The sequence below is a fragment of the Phyllostomus discolor genome, chromosome 4, assembly GCF_004126475.2.
Source record: "Phyllostomus discolor isolate MPI-MPIP mPhyDis1 chromosome 4, mPhyDis1.pri.v3, whole genome shotgun sequence".
Taxonomy (NCBI): domain Eukaryota; kingdom Metazoa; phylum Chordata; class Mammalia; order Chiroptera; family Phyllostomidae; genus Phyllostomus; species Phyllostomus discolor.
Genome location: NC_040906.2, coordinates 22,075,967 through 22,096,771, shown reverse-complemented (window position 1 = coordinate 22,096,771; position 20,805 = coordinate 22,075,967).

Genomic DNA, 20,805 nt, shown 5'->3' with positions numbered 1-20,805 from the left:
AACCAAATGGAGCAACTCTCCATTATCTTAGAAAAAGTAAATTGGGACACTCATGATAGAAAATATACATTGTTATAGTTCATTTGTACTGCATATAAGCAATAACTTTTTAAGCATTTTATCTACGTGTCCATGAAAAGGATAGAAAAGCTTTAAGGAGCATCTGTTTTCTACCAGTGTCATGTAAATTTAGTAACAAAGTCTTCATAGATAGATAGATTCCCCTGCATTCACACTCCTCCTGCTAACTCAGTTGCAAAATTCAGGCTAAGTTAATTATGAGGTTAATTTACATTACATAGCTTATATCGTTAGACAATACATGAAGCACGTGACTTGGCTTAAGAATCTATTTTAAACTTCTGATCATACTGGTTAAAGCCAAAGATCTTAAACATTCTTTTCTTTAGTAGAATAACTTATGGAGACTGACAGGTAAGTTAAAAGGGAATCATATTTTGAAATAACTGAACTTTTATCTGGTCAGCTGAAAGCAAAATAAAGTATCACTAATCATCGTAGATTATGCCAAATATATAAATCAGACTTTCTTTGGACGGTCTCCGCGCGCCCCCTACCGTACCGAGGTTAAAATAAAAAAGTAACTCAAACGAAATAACACACCTACCTAACTTTGTTTAGCATCCCTAACTAGGTACACTTCTTTAAACTCATAGAAAATTCAGAGTGCAAACCTTACATTTTATTTGGTTCGATGGATCTGCCGATGAACAATTGTTTTCAAATTGGAGAGGTGCCATTGTGAGATAATCCCACACACAGTGTTTAAACTGATTACTGTGAAATGAACCATCTCCACGACCATCACTAACAATTCTCTCTCCCTTGGGTGCAGCGGGGCCGGGCTCTTAACTGGCCTCCGAGGAGGAGGTAGCCGCGGAGCAGCAGCCACCTTGAGAGGTTGGGGCTATGCCCCCAGCCCTGCCAAGCCCGGCCCCGCCCTAGAGAGAAGCCCGGGAGAAGCTCCGCACTAGCAACTTGACCTGAGGTGCAAACTTGTAGTCTGGAGCGCTGCGCAGGGCCAGGGAGGGGCCGAGGCATTGGAAGGCTGGGAGGGGTCCGTCTAAGATCCGGTTGCTGCCGCAGTGGCTCGCGGCTCGGTGCGGTCGTCTAGGGAGAGCAGAGGACACGCGGGCCTTCATTGCAACCCCGCGCCCCACACGCCCCACGCGCTCCCCGCCTACCCCGAGGAGTGGCTGGGAGGCACTCACGCTCCTCTTCTGAGTCACTGCCTCCCGCAGCCTAGGGGATCCGTCGGCAACAGATCCTGGGCGCTCCTGTCACCACCATCAACTGGAAACTTCTCTGCTTCTTTCCACTCTGTCTGGGTTCCAAATGCCCTGTGTCTAGGGGCTTCCTGGGTCCTCCAGAAGTAGCCCAAAATTTCCAGATGTGAGATGACCATTAACCACCCAGACCACTGACCTGCACAGTGCGGTGTAGGCTTCTCGGCCGGGAGCACTGTGGGTGCTGAGCAGGCTCTGCAGCTCTCCAAACTTCTCTGATTGCCTCAGTCTCAAGCAGATACCGACGTCAGTATTTATAGTGAAATGTCAGTATTTATAGTGAAATGTCAATTTGCGACCTAAAATATTAAAATCGTGGTGTAGATATTTTTTAATCTATTACACGTATTAAAGAAGAATTGTAGCTAGATATGAAAAGATGACTTTTTATCATGGTGAATGAGGCTTCAGGTACTTCAAATTTAAGAACAAGATGGTGATGTTTCCCTTATCGCAACTTCTTATTGTGTGATCCATACACAAAACATTTATCCTGTTTTCTAAAGCAAGCTGTGCAAAATGTCTCAGAGGCACTTAGTAAAATGGCACAGGATAACCCTGACCTGCTGGTTGCACGTCCTTCCCAGGCAGAAGGCTGCTGGTTGCCTTTGGGTCCCTGCACACGCCTGGGTTGTGGTTAGGTCTCTGGTCCCCTGGCCTAGAAGAGGTAATAGATTGATGGATGTTTCTCTCACATCAGTGTTTCCCTTTTTCTAAAAATAAAAAATAACATTTTAAAAAGTTAGTACTGTATATACAAGGTGGGGCCAAAGTAGGGTTACGGTTGTCTCTATGGAAAATAACACAGTAATTAATAAATAATAATACAAGAATAAACTCATGTACTCACAAATGTAAACCGATGCTGGCCCCTCCCTGTATGTATAAATGGTTTGAATCACCCATTTATGAAGCTATTGAAAAAAATTAAAAGATTTATTTCATGAACTTGTATTTTTTTTATTTTGTACTGCTTGAAACAATAGAAATGCTTGACAAATGCTCAGTAATCGAAGGCCAGGAAACACAATGATGTAGATTATGTTCTGGCACTACTACCACACTGCATATAAATAAGTTCAAGTCCAAGCTTCAAAGAAAGGGAAAGCTTGTTGTTGACTTAGTACACATGTTCAGGAATTTAAGTTGACATTAAAGCTTCCTATATACAAATCAGTAAAAACAAGTTAAAGTACTTTCAAACATTAACATGTAGAAGATTTTAACTTTAACCAACATTATTTAAATTTGCTGCAAAATCTACAAGAAAAATTTGAAGAATGCTTTGTTTCATGCAGAGAGAGTTGCTTTTCAGTTTATGTAACACTGCTTTAAATTCAATAATATTATGTTGACCCAAGGGCTGGGGAATTTACTTAATTTGCATAGATGAAAATGTATTTATGATGCAAATGTTATATCTAAATTGAGATGTGTTCTAAGAGTAAATTACACATTGACTTTCAAAGATAAGAAAATAAAAATAGTGTATATTTTATGTATTTTATATCTTAATGTTTCAATACATTGATTACATTAAATACCTTCTTAAAATTAGTTTTACCTGTTATTTTTACATTTTAAATGACATATGAATAATATATTATATTTCTTTTGGACAGAACTATTCTAGTAAAATTTAAGTTACACTATACCATTCCCAAAGAATGTCCCCTCTCACCATATCCTTTCAACTTTATACTGGAAGTCTCAGCTAATGCAATAACACAAGAAAATAAAATAAAAGGTATACAGATTGGGAAGAAAATATATATCTCTTTTTTTTTGTTTGCAGATGAAATGATTGTCTGTGTAGAAAATCCAAAAGAATAGGAAAAAAAAACTTCCTGGAACTAATATGTAATTATGCAGGGCTGCAAGCTTTAAGGTTCATAGACAAAATTTAATTATTTTCCTATATACCAGCAATAAACATGTGGAATTTGAAATTAAAAATATAATACCATTTACATTAGCATCCAAAAAACTGAAACATTTAGGCATAAATGTAACAAAATAGTTACATGATTGATATGAGGAAAACTACAAAACACTGATGAAATAAATCAAAGAACTAAATAAATGAAGAGATATTCCATGTTCATAGACAGGAAGACTCAATAAAGTCAAGATGTCAGTTGAATCTATAGATTAAAGGCAATCCCAACCAAGATTCCAGCAAGTTATTTTATGGACACTGGCAAAGTGATTCTAAAGTTTATAAGGAGAGGGAGAAGATCCAGGACGTTGAACACAATGTTGAAGGAGAAAAACAAAGTTGAAAGGACAATACTACCTGGCTTCAAGTCATACTACAAAGCTCCAATAGTCAACACAGTGTGCAGTGTGATACTGGAGAAATAATTGATTAGTGTAATGGAATAAAGACCCCCAACACAGAGCCCACGTGTATGGACCACTGATCTTTGACCAAGGAGCAAAGGCAATGTGGTGGAGCAAAGCTAAACTTCTCAACAAACCATGCAAGAAAAATTGGACATGCACATGCAAAAAAAAAAAAAAAAGAATCTGGACACAACCCTTACATAGCTGACAAAAATTCACTCACAATGGATCACCAACTTAAATATAAAATGCAAAACTACAAAATTCTTACAAGATAATGTAGGACAAAAACTAGATGACGGTGGCTTTGGCAGTGAGTTTTTAGATGTGACATCAAAGGTGTGATCCATGAAAGAAGGAATTGAAAACACAAGCCACTGACTTGGAGAAAACTTTTGCAAAAGGCACATTTGATAAAGGACTATAATCCAAAACATACAAAGAAACTTAAAATTCAAAAACACTTAAAACAATCCAACTTAAAAAGGGGGCCAAAGAATTTAATGTACTCCCACTACTATATATATACTGATGGCAAATAAGCACACGAGAAGATCATATGCCATCAAAGACATGCAAATTAAAACAGTGAGATACCACTCTGTACCTATGACAATAGCAAAAATCCAAAACACTGACGATGCCAAATGTGGTGAGGATATAGAGCAATAGAAACTGTCCCTCATTGCTAATGTGGTACAAAATGGTACAGCCCCTTTGGAAGAGAGTTTGGCTGTTCTTATAAAACTAACCATATTTTTACCATGTCATCCAGGGTTCATTACTCCTTAATATTTACCCAAAGGAATTGAAAACATGTCTACACAAAAACTTGCACACAAATGTTTACAGTAGCTTTATTCATAATGACAGATCTTGGAAGCAGCAAAGATGTCCCACAGTAGGTGAAAATAAACTGTAGTACATTCAGACAATGGAATATTATTCAGTGCTAAAAAAAAAGAACCATTGAGCCATAATTATAAGCATCATCTAGACAGGGACAATGATTTTTTAAATTTATTGTTTAATTGTATATAAAGATCATTAATTTCTCTATATTCATAAATGTCCAGAAAAAGTAAATAATTTGATTAATTCTAATATTCAGTCTGGTATTTTACTTCAAGATTCAAGGTGGAACGTACTTCATAGCTTGGTAGTTGACAGCATTTCAGAATAAATATCTTGAATGTTCTAAAGGAGTTTTTTCCCCTTCTCATATAGACGGAATTTAGGAGACAGAGCAGCAAGGTGTTAGTGCAATAAGGCGATGCTTTCTGTTTGACCTCAAGTTCCAACTTTCAGTAACTGCTGGACAGAATCCAAAAAAGAGTAGCTGAGAACATGTATCTCAGGAATGTACTACTGCAGGTTTCACAAATATTTGAAAGGAAGAAGCAACATTTTCTAATATTATTGGAGCAAATATAAATTTCCCCTGGTAAATGTTTTCATATGTGAGATACTATTTTTTACTGAGTAAATATTTGGAAACTACTTGGGTCAATAAAAGGAAACCCACAAATAATGAAACAGTCAGGATTCCAGCTATGCATAGCATTTCCATGATTTCAACCTAGCTAAATATTGCTAGTCCATGTGTTCAGGACTTAAAAGAAAGAAGAATGACCTTAAAAGATGCTAGCAGTAATACTTTATCAACTGTTTGCTCACATTCCTGTATTTTTAAATTTTCTCAATGCATTTATCAAATTCTTGAACTTACAGTGAAAATGCCAACATATTTCTAGCTTTACTATATTTGCAAAGTTTTATTGTTTGTTTTGTTTTTGCCCCAATGTAACTTCTGCATTACAGGTCTGGGTTTGTTAACCAAAGTCATATCTGCAAAATGCTTTCAAATCCACAGAGTGGCAGAAAGTAGGGAAAGTATACATATTTTCATATGACCCGCATTAACCAGTTCTATCTAAAAGCAATAGAATTCTGTATCCCCTAAACTGAATTTATAAATAAACTGCATCAGATGTGAACACCTAACAGTCATCTTTTTAAAATTAGATCTAGATTTTATTAGAGCTGAAGTCAATCTCAGGTACCAAAGAAAGGCCTCAGTTTTGTGCAGGAGACAAAATGCATGAGCTGACTGAATGGGTTCTTTTGTCCTCTGTTCTGGATGTGGCTTCTACGCGCACCGAGACAATGATTTCCTCAAGTTCCTGGTGTGCTGCTTTGGCACGGAAAACAGTAGGCAAGTACATCCTGCCTTCAACATATAAAAAGCCTTTTCCAGGAGAGGGGGTGGGAAGGGAAGCACATCGTGTGGAGAAGATGCGAAAGGGACTCAAGTGCAGGCAAGCGAACCCCCATTTATTAAATCTGAATACATCTGAGGCTTCCTTCTAACTAAGGTGAGCTATGGAAATTGTGTACTGGATTACTGAGAAAGGCCACAATGTACACCATTGATTCAGAATAGAATTTTTTTTATTACTCCTGTTACACGATTGCCTGTGTGGGTTGAAATGTCATTCCTAAAATAATAACTAAAACTCATAAATACTTTCAAAACCACTTTGCATATTCTATACATGTTTCTGCTCACCAATTCTTGTGATATAAAATTTTAACTGCAAATATGCTGAAGGTTTCTTTAATTGCCAGTTGGCCAGAGCCCATGGAGAAAATGACATGTTTGTCTAACTTGAGTTCATTTAAATTCCCAAGAAATAATTTTTAAAGAATATATTTTAATTCAAATAATAATATTCTGATATAATGTAGACAATAAAATCTCTTCCCAAAATTTCTTAGTTTTCTTTGTGATGTATCTAAATATCTGTTGTTATAAAGAAGCCTGGTATTTCAAACAATAGCATTGAACACCATTCATATAATTTTGGCAAAACATGCAATTATTGCTGACTGTTAGAAACAGCACACAGCTAAATGCTAATAGAACAGTGTGATATTGGCCTGTTGTTAAAATATGTGTATTGCAGCAGCATTATTTCTTTCATTGTATGAATATTGTGTTAAGGCTTTTCACCTTGCAAGGAATAGGGTGCACCAGGGTCATGTGACAGAGATTTATTACCTAAATGTCAGAAAGCAGGAAAACCCAGGAACCCTTCTGAGCATGTGGGGAACTGGAAGACCTGTTGTAACCATTCAAGACACAACAGCGACTTGGGAGAACCAAAAACAGTGCTGGAGACATGTGCATCTCCTCCTCCCCTCAGAAGCCAGCTCCCCTTTGCTCCCCACTCACATCGTCACGCCACTTACACACTAGTTCCTTGTCAGTTCTTCCTCAATAACTCATGCTTATCTTATAGTTCGTACCTCTGCAGCCCTCTCTAGAAATCAAGATGTCCCAAGAAAGAGAATTAGAATAAGTTCTTTAATCACCATTCAACACAGAGCATTCTTACAGGGTAAGAGTCCTCAAAACTTGTCACCTCCTAGGTTGCTGGGCTTTGGGACATCACGCCCTGTAGCCAACAACCAGAGTGATTCTTGAGGCGTCAGGCATCTACTCAGGAGCACATTTCTCCGGCTGAGAGTCTAGGCAAATATGGCGGTGACTCCAGGAGTGTGTTAACTCCAGAAGCATGGTTCAGGGTGCCTGGCTCCAAAGGAACGTGCTCTGTCCTGCAGGTGTTGCATCTGAGTGTGTCCCTCCAAGTGGTGACCCACAAAAGCTTGGACCTTCGTCACCTATTCCTGCATGCTGGATTAAGTAAAATGACTAGAGAGCCTATCTTAGTCATGTTATGTATTCTGATTTGTTATGATTAATGCAAATTCAGTTTTAAGGAGGAAGTCGTGGTTGGATTTTTCAAAATCATTTGAGGTAAGAAATGGATAAAAAAAAAAACTACTTTTTATTTCATATAAAAAAAACTTGTTTCAAAATGTAATATAAGTACCTAACCTGGTTACAACTCCAAGCCATCTAACTGTGGTGTCTTTGGTTTTATTTTGTTTTCTTTATAAATAGAGAAGCAAATTAATTGCCTTATAATATTGTTGCTCCTCTGTGCTCTGCCTATTCATCCTTTCTTCTGTCCCCCACTTAGGTTATTACTGACTCCATTCTTTTGCCTTTCCCAGAATGTCATATACCGTAGTTGGACTTATGTCATAAATAGCCTTTTCAGATTGACTTCCCTCACTTACTAGTATACATTTAGGTTTATTCTCTCCATGTTTATTTGATGATGTTGATGGAGATGATGATAATGACAATTTAACATCAGGATACTGTGCAATGTTATATAAGAAATACTGAGAAATATGATTTCTTATGTTGTTCATGTCAATTTTAAATATAAGCCCTAAATAATCACTGTGTAAGTGATATCCAAGCAGGACAGAAGGTAGACCCTAGGGGCATCTCATTGCCTTCTATAGACAAAGAAAAAAAACACTTGTTCAACTTTCTCAGAAATGCAGTCTAGAAAGCAAGCGAATACTATGACACAAGATGGTTTTGATATCTGATTATGAGAAATAAAATGTCTAATGCTATTCATGCACACTGATCAATGGATAAAATAGGATATTTAGGTGATTAGAAACACGATAAATTTCCTTTCTTTTATCAGAACGTCATCACCGTTCTGTAACTCGGAGAGGCGAACCGAACACCCCTGCACTGTAATGACGACCACCGGAACACCCCCTACTAGTGGCGTGGGTTGCTTCAGGCTCCTGCTACAACCTGCTTACAGTCTCTTTTCTCCTACAGCACTAATTTATTGTTATAGAGGAACAAGACGTATCACTTACTTTCAGAAATCCTGTGGGAAGAAATTAAGTAATCCATGTGATGTCTTAAAAAGAACTAAAATCGCATCGGAAAGAGCAAGGTGCCCTTTAAGTAAAAGAGAACATTGAGAATGAGCGGTAGGTGCTCTTACCCATGATGAGTTAGTTCTAGAAAGCTTGAAGTCTCATGGCTTTTATTACTAAAAGTTGTAAGAACAATGTCTGAATGTCTATTCCTCAGCTGCTATAAAAAGATTTGACAAGATAAAACCCCCAAATCTTACATTCCCTTCCATTTGTATATCAAGGCAATAACATGGCATGAAGTTCCTCACCATGCTGTTCATCAAACGGCTCCTTGCAGAGACATCCTGACAATGCCAAGGACTTAGGAAAAGGGGACAATTTAGCACCGACATCAGTTATTATGGAGATGGGAATCTGATGCTAAACAGTAGGTTTAACCTGAGAATCCCTGATTTTTTTTCTCAGGGTGCAGAATCCCTGGACCTCTTCTTTCAAACACTGGAGTAACTGCAGCAGAAAACAGCGTGACGTGGGTCAGTCGCTTTGTGACCAGTGTGAAGTGAAGCAGTGAGAATGTGCTGCCATTTCTTTAAATCATCGGGTTAACATGATTTCCATAAGGGCCAAGTAACCTTCTTGATCCCTCCACTTCATATTCTATGCAGTGATTCTCAACTCTTGCTGGGAAGTTTTTACAAAATAATGATTTTTGCACCTCTATCCCAAACTAAATTCAAATTTTGAGAAGCAGAAATATGTATGTATTTTTTAAAAATTTCCACGTCATTTTTTGATGTAGTTGGTACATTAATAAGATGAATTAGTGAACTTTAGACAAAATGTATTTTACCACCTAAGAACTATACCTACCTCTTCTTGAAGACTAAAGTAGCAACATGACGTTTGACTCTTCTAAGTTTCCTTTTAATGATTTGTGTGAACATTTCCAACCTGGACATTATACTTTTTCATGGAAAAGATGCAGAATTAATCAGCTTATTTATTTTTTGTTTTCTGTATTCAGAAATGCCTGTGGAGCAGCTATCCTGTTTTAGACACTCGTAGGCTGGGGTATGTGGTCATAAGCATGTGAATGTAAAACAACTATGTTTACACATGCACAAACTACAACTGTGTTCAGTGTTACATGGGAGAAGGCACAAGCCCTACTCTAGTTCACAGGGTCACAGAATGCTCCCTCTACCATGCACAGCACACTCCCTCTGTGAAGGTATAAAACGAATGTATGCTACACTCGTTGGTTGTTACCTGAGCTGACCGAATTCAACCTGCCTGAGTTTATCCTAAGATTAGACTTTCTGAATATGGCAAGTTTCAATTATCATGTTATTCTGTAGTTAATTAAGCTAAGCACTAATGCTTTTAAGCCTTATGGTACATGGTTTTCTTATTTGAGCTTTTATTGTAAAAGGTAACATTGGACTCATTTATTAGTCATTTGGAATTTGTTACTAAATTTTATGATGTTAGTGGTGAAAAGTACAACAGGAGAACATGAATAGAAATTCATAAAATGAGTCTAAAGTTAATTAGTTCTAGAATTTATAATATTGAGTGTCAAACTTGGAGACCAGGATTCTCCCAGTTTTTCTTAACACAATTCTGCAAACTTCTTGCTTCACCTATAGGTAGAAAATCTTGCCAGATTACCTTATAAAGATCACCTTAATGATTAATTTAGAAGATGTTAAAAGTACAAGCATGTGTTTTCACATAACATTTACAATTTAAGCTACTAATAATAGATACAACTTCTCAAAAAAATGTAGTAAGGAAATTTTGTTTCCAGAATTTTAACCTGTCAAGAAATACCATTTAACGTGTTATAATTTTACTTAATAAAATGTCACAACCTAGCTGGTGTGGCTCAGTGGATTGAGTGCTGGCCAGCCTGTGAATCAAGGGGTGGCTGGTTCGATTCCCAGTCAGGCACATACCTGGGTTGTATGCTGGGTCCTCAGTAGTGGGCACACGAGAGGCAAGCACACATTGATATTTGAAAAAAATGTCACAAGAGATAAAACTATACTGCAAAAACAGAGTACATTTTGAGTGAACCTTTTTTAAAAAAGGTGTGACAGATTAATTAGATGTCTTAGAATATTCCACCTTCAAACTCAAGCTGTTTGATCTCAGAATAACTTTTAAAAGGAAAGCAAGGCTAAGAATACTGATATTTCATTTCTCATTACATTTAACTGTAGTATATAGATTATAATATAGAGACTGGAGCCCAACTGTCTGGGTTTAAATTCTGGCTGCACCAGTTCTTAGCTGTGTGACTTTGAACAAGTTATTTAGCCTCTGTGCCTCAGTTTCCTCATCTGTACAATGGATACTTGGGAGTACCTACCCCACATGCCTGTTGTGAGAATTAAATGTGTGAATACACGGAACAGGATTATTTAGCATCCAATCCGTACATAGTTAGCGACCGATAGATGTTACCTATAAGTATTGTTTTCATTATAATTGTTTGCTTCAGTTCACAAACATTTGGGAGGATTGAAATTGTTAGTAAAAACAAATGTTGCTAGCAGTCATTTACTGGGCTGTAGGGGATTTTGCACTAAGTCTGACCTCACAATAATTCAACTCCATTACTGTTACCTCCTAAATTCTGTGAGATACCCTCCTCACAGTCCTCCAATTCTGCTCAAAGGCCTTTCCATGTCCTCTCCCTTCGCTGTGCATCTCCAGTCTCATCCACACACCCAGAAACACTGGCTTCCCTCGATTTGTTTCATGTGTCTCTGAAAGGAGTCAGGGAGGTAAAATCATTCACTGAATGAAGAAATAAAATTCAGCCCTGGCTGGCATAGCTCAGTGGATTGAGAGCGGGCTACGAACCAAAGTGTCGCAGGTTCGATTCCCAGTCAGGGTACATGCCTGGGTTGCAGGCCATGACCCCCAGCAACCGCACATTGATGTTTCTCTCTCTCTCTCTCTCTTTCTCCCTCCCTTCCCTCTCTAAAAATAAATAAAAATAAAATTAAAAAAAAAGAAATAAAATTCAAAAGTTCAAATGACTTAATAAACGTCGATTGAAGACAGAAAAACAGAATAAGCGAACTCAAAAACTTGTTATCACCATCAAGTAAACTAGGTTATATTAATATATTTTACTTTGCTGCATTACATTTATTGACTTTAGGCAAAAATATGAGTTTAAAGTCATCAACAGAGCCTTTTTACAAAACCTCCTGGTAGTTGAAGATAAAAAAAAATGTTTTCTCTTTGAACCTGTAATAGGAAAGTATGTAGATGTGGTTTTTGGGGGAAATCTATTTAAATATGAATGACTTAACGGGTCCTTATAAGTCTGTATGCCAATACTAAGATTGCCAATTTTAAGATTTTCTACTAATTAGAACTAATGGGAAGTAAAAAAATAAGAAAAGCAAGCACCTAAATTTTTCAAGTTATATTTATCATATGAAGAGCCCAAATACAATAGTATATGTCTTCAATCATTTCTTATACACTCAAAAATCTTAAAAATGGAACATTAAATATGCTATTATCTAAAATTGCAACAAAAGATAAAAACTATTCATACTGTCTTGGGAAAATGTTTTATGTCTATGGATATTTGAATATAAAAGTATTCATTATGCAAATAATTAGCATTTCCTTAAGACATTCTAATTTGGAATAAATGATCGTTCAGACAGGAGTTAACATAAAGTTCTTTTACTTCCTCTGTGGAATCTGGAGTGGGTTGCGAACAAACTCACTCCAGACACTGTGTTCTGTGTTAAAAGTAAGCATACACTTCCCATCACCTGGCAACAGCACTTCCAGTGGGAATCAGAATGCTGGTGGAGAACCTGTGCTATGCAGTGATTGTCGTCACAGAGAGGGTCATGACAATCCACATATAGGTGAGGATAAGAAGGAAATAAAACATTCTGACCAATGTAAGAGCTATCAAGTATGACCCAGTGATAACTTTTTTAGAAATAGAATATGTCACTATCACACGAAGGCAAAGATATGATAGATGTGAGATGTAGGCAAGTTCAGCCATGGCCAGGAAAGCAAGAGAAAAGATGTGCATTATAATAGGCTTATGCATTCAATTTTCCAGGCCAATCAGAAGTGGAGCAAGGAAGCTGACAGCCAACTGCATAATTTAAGCTAAAATATGTGTGAAAATATGCCTGTGGTTCAAACCACAAACTGGCTCATTCTTGAAGACCTGGAACATGCATCTCAAGATTTAGCATGTGTCCATCTGGCCCATGAGTTTCCATTCCAGGGAGGAAAACAGCTAGTCCCTTGCTGCAATTTAGTCACTTTCTTGGGAGGGGAAATGAGAGCTGGCTGATGGTGATGGCTCCCCCACTGCAACAGCCTTCCAATGGTCCCTGTGATGACAAGAGAGGAGTAGGAAGAGGGGGTATTCAGGTAGCTGAACAAAAAAGTGACATCTGTGTCCAAAGTGACCGCCCTCCAGAAGCCAACTCCCCATGCACTTCACAAATGCAGGAGAGTGACAGAAGCATTTAAGAAGGTTAGGAGTGCAAATTTCCTGTAAATTTCCAACTTATATCTGCAATTTTTGAGAAAAATGTGTAAAGGGGGAGAGTAATTGTAGTGAGTAACATGATATAGAATTCCTTGGAGAAATGTCTCATTATTGCTGAGTGTCTCCCAAGTCAGTTTCATAAGAGGAATCACGACAGATGGCCAGTTCCTCCAATGAGTTCATGAAGATGGAACCAATTTTTAAACAAGAATCAAGTATACCAAGTTTTTTCAGGAGGCAATCTCATTTCTAGTAGGCTAGCATTCTGTAAGCCTTAGCAGATACTATCACCCACCTGGCTCTCTTTTGACACTGTTTCTGTGAATGCCGACTCTGACTAATTCATAACTCGTAGATAAACCCCATGTTTGTAGAAGAATTTGAGGAGCTAATTTCAAAAGATACAGACTCTGACCTTCAGGCATCCCAGCTCAGGGAGATTTGCTGACCTTCAACTGTAAAACCAGGACGACACACAGCACGGTTGGACCGGTTTTTCCTTATCGGAATAGACTCCGCTGGTCTGCAGGTAGAGAACCTTTCAACTCCTTCCCTTGATCTCTTTGTTCTGCTTTCCCTCTCCCTCCTTATAAAAACTTCTGCCTGCACTGAGATGTTAAGATGGTCTTTGGAACTAGAGTCCCTCATCTTCATAGGCTGCCAGCTCTTGAATAAACCATTTTTTCTTACACCAGCACCTGCTTCTTGGTTATCGGCTTTCAAAGCAACAGGCAGCCAGACCTGGATCAGCGTGAATACCAGTTCAACATGACATTGAAGAACTGAGCTCACATATCTTATTGATTCTTTCAGTGAACTGAATGCCTCAAATAACATAATTTCCCATAGACTATAAATAATGATGAAAATAATCAAATGGCTATCTAAAGATAGAATCATTTTTCAAAGTTGCCAGTAAATTTAATATTCACTTGAAGTAAGATAAATTTTTGTGATATAATGCTACTCAGTCAGCTAAGATTAGATTTAAATTTTCCTTTTGGAGGGCAGTCAGATAAATTCACTCTGCACTTTTCTCCAATGCTAAAACCTCAATTTGTGTCCTTAGAATCTATTGCATTTCTTTTCATATGGTAAAGTTACTTGACTGAGCAAAAGAATAAATCCCTAAATTCAGAAATTAACATGAACTTTTCCTTGTAGTTTTGGCTGTTAAGTGATTCCTGTCATTACCTAAACATAAAGACAAAGAAAAAAGCAAGTACATATATTTTTTAAAATGTCAGTAAAATTCTTTCCTTTTAACGAGGCTCTTTCACTTGAATAGGTTTCTGAGAGAACTACCAATTTCTTATTCTCTGAAAAGATAGTTCACCTGGATTTTATGATGTATTCACTCACTTAATGTGTGAGCACATCATAAAATCACTTAATCACTTAATGCATCAAAATATTTGAAAGGGGAAATATCGCAGTGTGATTAGCATAAGAAGGTAGCATGCTCTGTCTGCTTGTGACATGAAGTGGTTCAGAAGCATGTAATGACTCATGTGGAGTTAAAGCAAACATGTGCAGACATAGCAAAAACTAGGTCCATGCTCTTAGTCTGTCTGACATTGATCTTTAGTTCTACAGATGTTTTCTGGGTACCAAGAAAGTTCCCAATATTCTATTACCATGTGTCATGCTCTCTGTTCTCAAAGAATTTCCTACCTAATGCAGTGATTTTCAACCTTTTTCATTTCATGGCACACATAAACTAATTGTTAAAATTCTGCGGCACACCAAAAAATATATTTTTTGCTGACCTGGCAAAAAATAGGTATAATTTTGATTCAGTCACACTGGACTGCTATTGTTGTGTTGGCTGTTGTGATTTTTCAAATTTGACAATCTGAGGGAAAAGATGTCAGTGCCTCTGACTAAGTAGTCAGGCATTGCATGTTTTAAAAATGCTTCTGGCACACCAGTTGAAAATCTCTGATCTAATGGACAGGCAAAAGTAGAGGCAATAAAAAAAGTAGAGACAAACAATAGAGTAGCTGACAGGAAGGGGAGTAGAATAGCAATGCATTTGTCTGTGTCGGGCTATTAGAGGTTTCACCAAAAATAATATATTATACTTTTTATAAGAGGAGAAGAATTACATATTCAAGGTATTGAGGTGGATGGGGCTTAGAATGTGCTCCTGCAGAGAGAACAGTTTACTGATGTGTTAAATATAAGAGAATGAAGTGCTCATGAGTCATTTCAATGTTTTCAGGTTAGCACAACTCCATTCAGAGTGGCTTTTATCTCTTTCTCTCATGCAGTTGCATTTAGTGTTAGTTGCCTTATTACTCCTATAAATAAAGATTGAGTTGCTTAAGGACAACCAAGGGATTATAAAATTCAGACTAGTTCATGAGACTGAAAGATGTTGAGGTATCCCTAAAATCTGAGATAATAAATAACAGAATTTTAATTTCATGGAAAGCTTATAGATGGAAATGTGTTTATGTCTTGAGAAGGAGTTAGGTCTCAAATTTTGTGAACCAAAACGTTACCTTGCAAACACAACTTCCACACTGTAGTCTTGTTCTTATCTAGAATTCAGTTGTGTGTGTGTGTGTGTGTGTGTATAAACCAGCTCACGTCAGCAAGTTAGGTGTGTGCAAATAATTCTTGAGGTTCTTAGGACACTATTTCTCAGCACATAATGCACCAAAGTCTTCATGGTCAGGATCCGAAATCCTCACGGTGTAATAGCATGTATCATGACTTTCAGATTGCTGTATTATCATGAAAACAAATTCCAAGAATATATCTGCTTGGAAAATTCTACTTAGTGTGTTACTATGAACCTGAAAGTAATTATTTTAAAAAGCAAAAGAACTTACTTTGAAAAATAATCAAAGGTAGAATAGAAATTGTCAAATGAGTCAATAAGATACCCAATAAGATATAATATCTTTCCCTTGAATTCTAAGTATATTATTTGTCAAATTCAAGAAAAGTACATGAGCAGAAATTTTCTAAGAAAAAACATGATATGGATAAGGCCAAAATCAACAGAAAAGAAAGGAATGTCTGCAAAATAGAGACCAGTGAACCAATTTAAAACCAATCAGGATTTATTTCAATTTATTTAAAATTCAGATTATCTCTAAGTGTTAGTCTGGGAGCTATGAATAGTGATAAAGGATGAAGAAACAATAAAGGCAGAATTATTTTGTTATCGGTTATTTTAAAGCCAGTAAATACTGTGTGTCAGTAAGCTGTTTCTATAATAATGTGCTGTTAAATCCCAAAGCTCAGTGGTGTATGACAGAAAGGATGTATTTTGTATTCCCCTGATCTAGGACCTGCTGGGACTCAGTTGATTTCAGATAAGATCAAGAGGGCTTGTATTCTGACTTCCACATCAGTTTGGATCTGTGAGGCAGTCACCGGCCTGCGGTGACCGTGAGTGCTGCAGATGCTCAAGACATGAGAAACATACACGCGGACTACCAAGTCCTGTGGAGAAAGAGGAACCGAATGGCCACGCTCTCAAGGGGGGAGCATCATGCCTTCCCGCCCGATCAGGTTTTATTAAGAATACAGATACAGTTTGTTGGTTATAGTCTGGCAGGGAAGATCAAACGAGTAGGTAACTTTCAAAGAGCTGAAAGGGCTCACGCTGAGTTTGGGGTTTTATCATGTAAAAGCTACAGGCCCTAAAAGCGAGTTTCGTTTCCTGCCTGTGCCTTCATATTCTAATTCAAGGGCATCCTCAGCAAGCAGGTTTCACAGGATCTTGCATATTCTATGCCCCAGGTGTAAGTACTCCAGGGGTCCGCAGACTCTGGTCTGGACTGCACCACCCCTTGTTATATCCTCAGGCCTGAGTCGGGCAGAGGAGACAAAGGCAGCCGGGAGACTTGGATCTCTCGCAGCCAGAACAAGGACTCAGGCTTTGTCAAAGTCCAGGGGGCAGGGGTTGATCACCCCCTCACTTCCACAGCCCGGAGTCTCTTATCTGGGGGGCCTTTCCCACATGATTGTGCCCATCTTAGATCCATTCTCTTCTGAGAAATGTTACCCATCTTTGGCTAATGGACCAAGCAACGGGGGCCAGGCAAGGAGCAGGCAGCACTCCTGCCAGTGAGATAAGCTTGTCTCCTTAGCGTCTCCTGGTTCCAAGGTCTCTGACTCAGCCTTAGCCACGGGGGTTACAGCTTCCTGAAACCAGGCAGGGTGGATCCCAACAGATCTGCTCCTTGTGCCCCTCATTCTTTTATCTCAGAGCCACAGGCTACCCAGAATGCGTTCTTCCCTTGGCAGTAAGAGAAATCCTTGTGACTAAACCAAGCTACACAAGCGATTTTAAATGCTCTGCTTGAGTCACACCCACTAATGTCTCATTGGTCAAAACACATCATGTGACTAAGTTCTACCATAATGGGATGGGAAAGGGTATTATTATGTTTGACATGAGGCTATGGCAAGAATGAGAAATAAAGGCTATTGAGAAATAGAAATTGGAGACTGATAACTAAATCTGCCACAACCTTAACATTCTCTTATCTCAGAGAAGAAAATTTTTATACACTTTGTTAAGAATTTAGATTCTGAAATCAGGAGAATTCCTCATCTGTACGAACTAATGCATGTGGATTCCAGTAAAATATCCAAAACTAAAAACGGACATGCTTGGTAAGAAATACATACCTGCATGGATCTCTTCTTGATGTCACCCAAGGGGTGTGAAGTGCGTCTGTCATCCACAGAAGGAAAAGGCATAAATGACGTGGCAGAGTAAATGAGATGAAAAGTATAACATTGAAAGGTGTTACAATGCATGCAGCAGGAAAGTAGATGGGATGAAACAGGACAAAGCTGAGATGACGAGAATTCTTCAACAAAATACCAGCACGATTAACTGGGGGAGGGGTGTGGAAAATCAAGCCTTTGGAACAAATGAGAATAGAATGTCAGAAAAAACGGCAAATATTTTGAAACGATATGGTAGAACTAAAATTTAGAGAATAAAAGTAAACGCGGATGACTAAACTCTCTGGAAGATTGGGGGGAAAAATAAAAAGAAGCAAGATTTAAAGTTAGTCAAAATATTTTCCTGGGTTGAAACATGAAAAGGGTATGCCCCACAACATGATAGAAATATTTTATAACTAATTATTGCATATTTTAAACTGTTCTGGTTACAAGCTGGGATCTATGTAATTCATTTTAAACTCAGTATAAGTAGAATAATGCATTATTACTGAAAAAACTGACAAAAATGGCATCCATACTAAAATTAAAGCCATGCTCATGTACATAGACATAATACAGCAACATAAAATAATACTGAACATGAGGAAATCGAATCATGTTTCAACATTTAATAATATTACTTGTTTCAGACCATGGCAGAATAGTTTATTTCAATCTGCCTTTACAGAACAAAAATAATTTGAAAATTTAGACAAAACATTATTTATAAATGATGTCAAGACACTAGCTTTATCCTCAAAGAATTTGCTGTCTCAAAGCATCTGCTTGAGATGGCAAGCAGAGCCTTCCACAGCCGTACAGGATATAAAAACTTATGTTTGGCACCCATCACGGAAGAGGAGCTCTGGAGACGTCTCGGGATCTGGTGGCATCCTTGATGGGCTGCTCTGGCTCATCGCCAGAAATATAAACCTTATTGATAGAAAGAAATACATCAATAATAGCCTTGTTACCTGTAAAACTTTTCAAAATTCACCAAACATAAAAAAATAAAAATACAGCCCTGGCTGGCATAGCTCAGTGAATTGAGCACGGGCTGCGAACCAAAGTGTCGCAGGTTCGACTCCCAGTCAGGGTACATGCCTGGGTGGCAGGCCATGACCCCCAGCAACTGCACATTGATGTTTCTCTCTCTCTCTATCTCCCTCCCTTCCCTCTCTGAGAATAAATAGTAAAATCTTTAAAAAAAATAATAAAAATACAAGCCCTGGCTGGCGTAGCTCAGTGGATTGAGCGTGGGCTGGGAACCAAAGTGTCCCAGGTTCGATTCCCAGCCAGGGTACATTCCTGCGTTGCAGGCCAGAACCCCCAGCAACCGCACATTGAATCTCTCTCTCTCTCTCTCTCTCTCTCTCTCTCCCTTCCCTCTCTAAAAAAATAAATAAAATCTTTAAAAAAAAAAAAAAAGAAAGGTTTACTTTAAAAAAAATAATAATAATAAAAATACAACAAAACCTGAGATAAAATGACAACCAAGACAGATACATAAGAGAACTAGATTTTTAAATGATCACACATGGTCCCTCACTCAGATTAGTATTTTCAAGATACTAACTTTGATTCGCATTTTCAAGAAGTCAAATGGTAAAGATGAGCACAGAGCCAGAAGCTCGAAAACCAACTTAAAAAAAATGACTAGAGCTAACAGCAATAACCAATTAAAATTAGGAACTTGATCAATGTACTGAACTGTAAATTACTGAACTGGAAGGTAGCAAATACACAGAGTGCAACCTGCCAGTAAAAGGCATGAAAAACATGCAAGGATCAAAGAGCGTTAAGGGTCATGTTGAATGGGCCTGTCATGTATGTGATCACAGCCACTGTGAAGGGAGAGAAGAAAAACGAGACAGAAGCAATAGTGCACACTTCCAAAGATAAACACCACAGACTCAGAAAGCACTCTGAACTCCATGCAGGACAACAGCAAAGCCAGTCGCATCTAACAACATCATACTACAACTGGCGTAAACCAAATAGAAAAGAAAATCTTTCATATTACTTTTGAGATGCAATAGTGAGACCAAAAGTGAATTTCTTACTAGAATAAATGAAGCCAGAAAACAATAAAATGACATCTTTAAAATGTAAATTAATTAATTAATTAATTAATAATAGTAGTTAATTAGGATTTAGTACAGAGTAAAAATATCCATCAGTGTGGAAGTGAAATGAAGACATTTTCAGAAAAGCAAGGTAATAGATACCACCAGCCATAGGTTTTACTGAAAACAAAAAAGTTCTTCAGGCATAGGTACTTAGACGGAAGCATAAGAATTCACAAAGAAATGAAAAACCAAAAAGTGTAATGAACGTAAAACAAATATTGGCTGTGCAAAACAACAAATAATATTTTGATGACTTGAAATATATAAACAAAAAATGTCAAAAACGGGTTTAAAAGGACAAGAGGGAAGCAAAGTAAGTTAAATGGTTCTAAAGTCCTTGCATTCTGAGGAAAGTTGTAAATGTCTAATTTATATTAAAGCCAAGATGAATATTATATTATATAAGGTGACCACAAAAAAATCAGGATGTTAAACTAAGCAATTCATAGAGTGAAAAATTTTTAAAAAATGAATACTAACCAAAAAGAGGTTGAAGAAGGGAGAGAGAAGTGGACATCGAATGGGAGGAATAAATAGATGACAAATAATATGCAGATGTAAGCCCATTATATTAGCTGTAAACAGACCAAATAGTTCAATTGAGAAAAGTTTTTCAGGCTGAATTTAAAAGTAAACAAAGAGATACTGCATTAACAGGACACACCTCACATATAAGGTTAGAGAAAATTCTTTTTTTCTTCTTCTTTTTACGGAAGGTAAAAAGCAGAAAAATTTCTTATAATTTATTGTGTTTATAGGCTCTTAATAATGAACAATGTTAAAATAAAAATGTGGAAGATTATCTAAGTTTTAAACTAGTCATACTATTTATAGCTTAGCATAATGGACACTTCGTAGATAGTTGGCTAAAATAATCCAGAGTTTAATGAGTGTGTATATTAATTATCAAAAATATTTTTAAGAAATAATTATATATGCACAGATATTTAGCTACAAGACTGTCGACATAATATTTGAATTAGTAAAATAAGTGAATCAGTGGAAATAT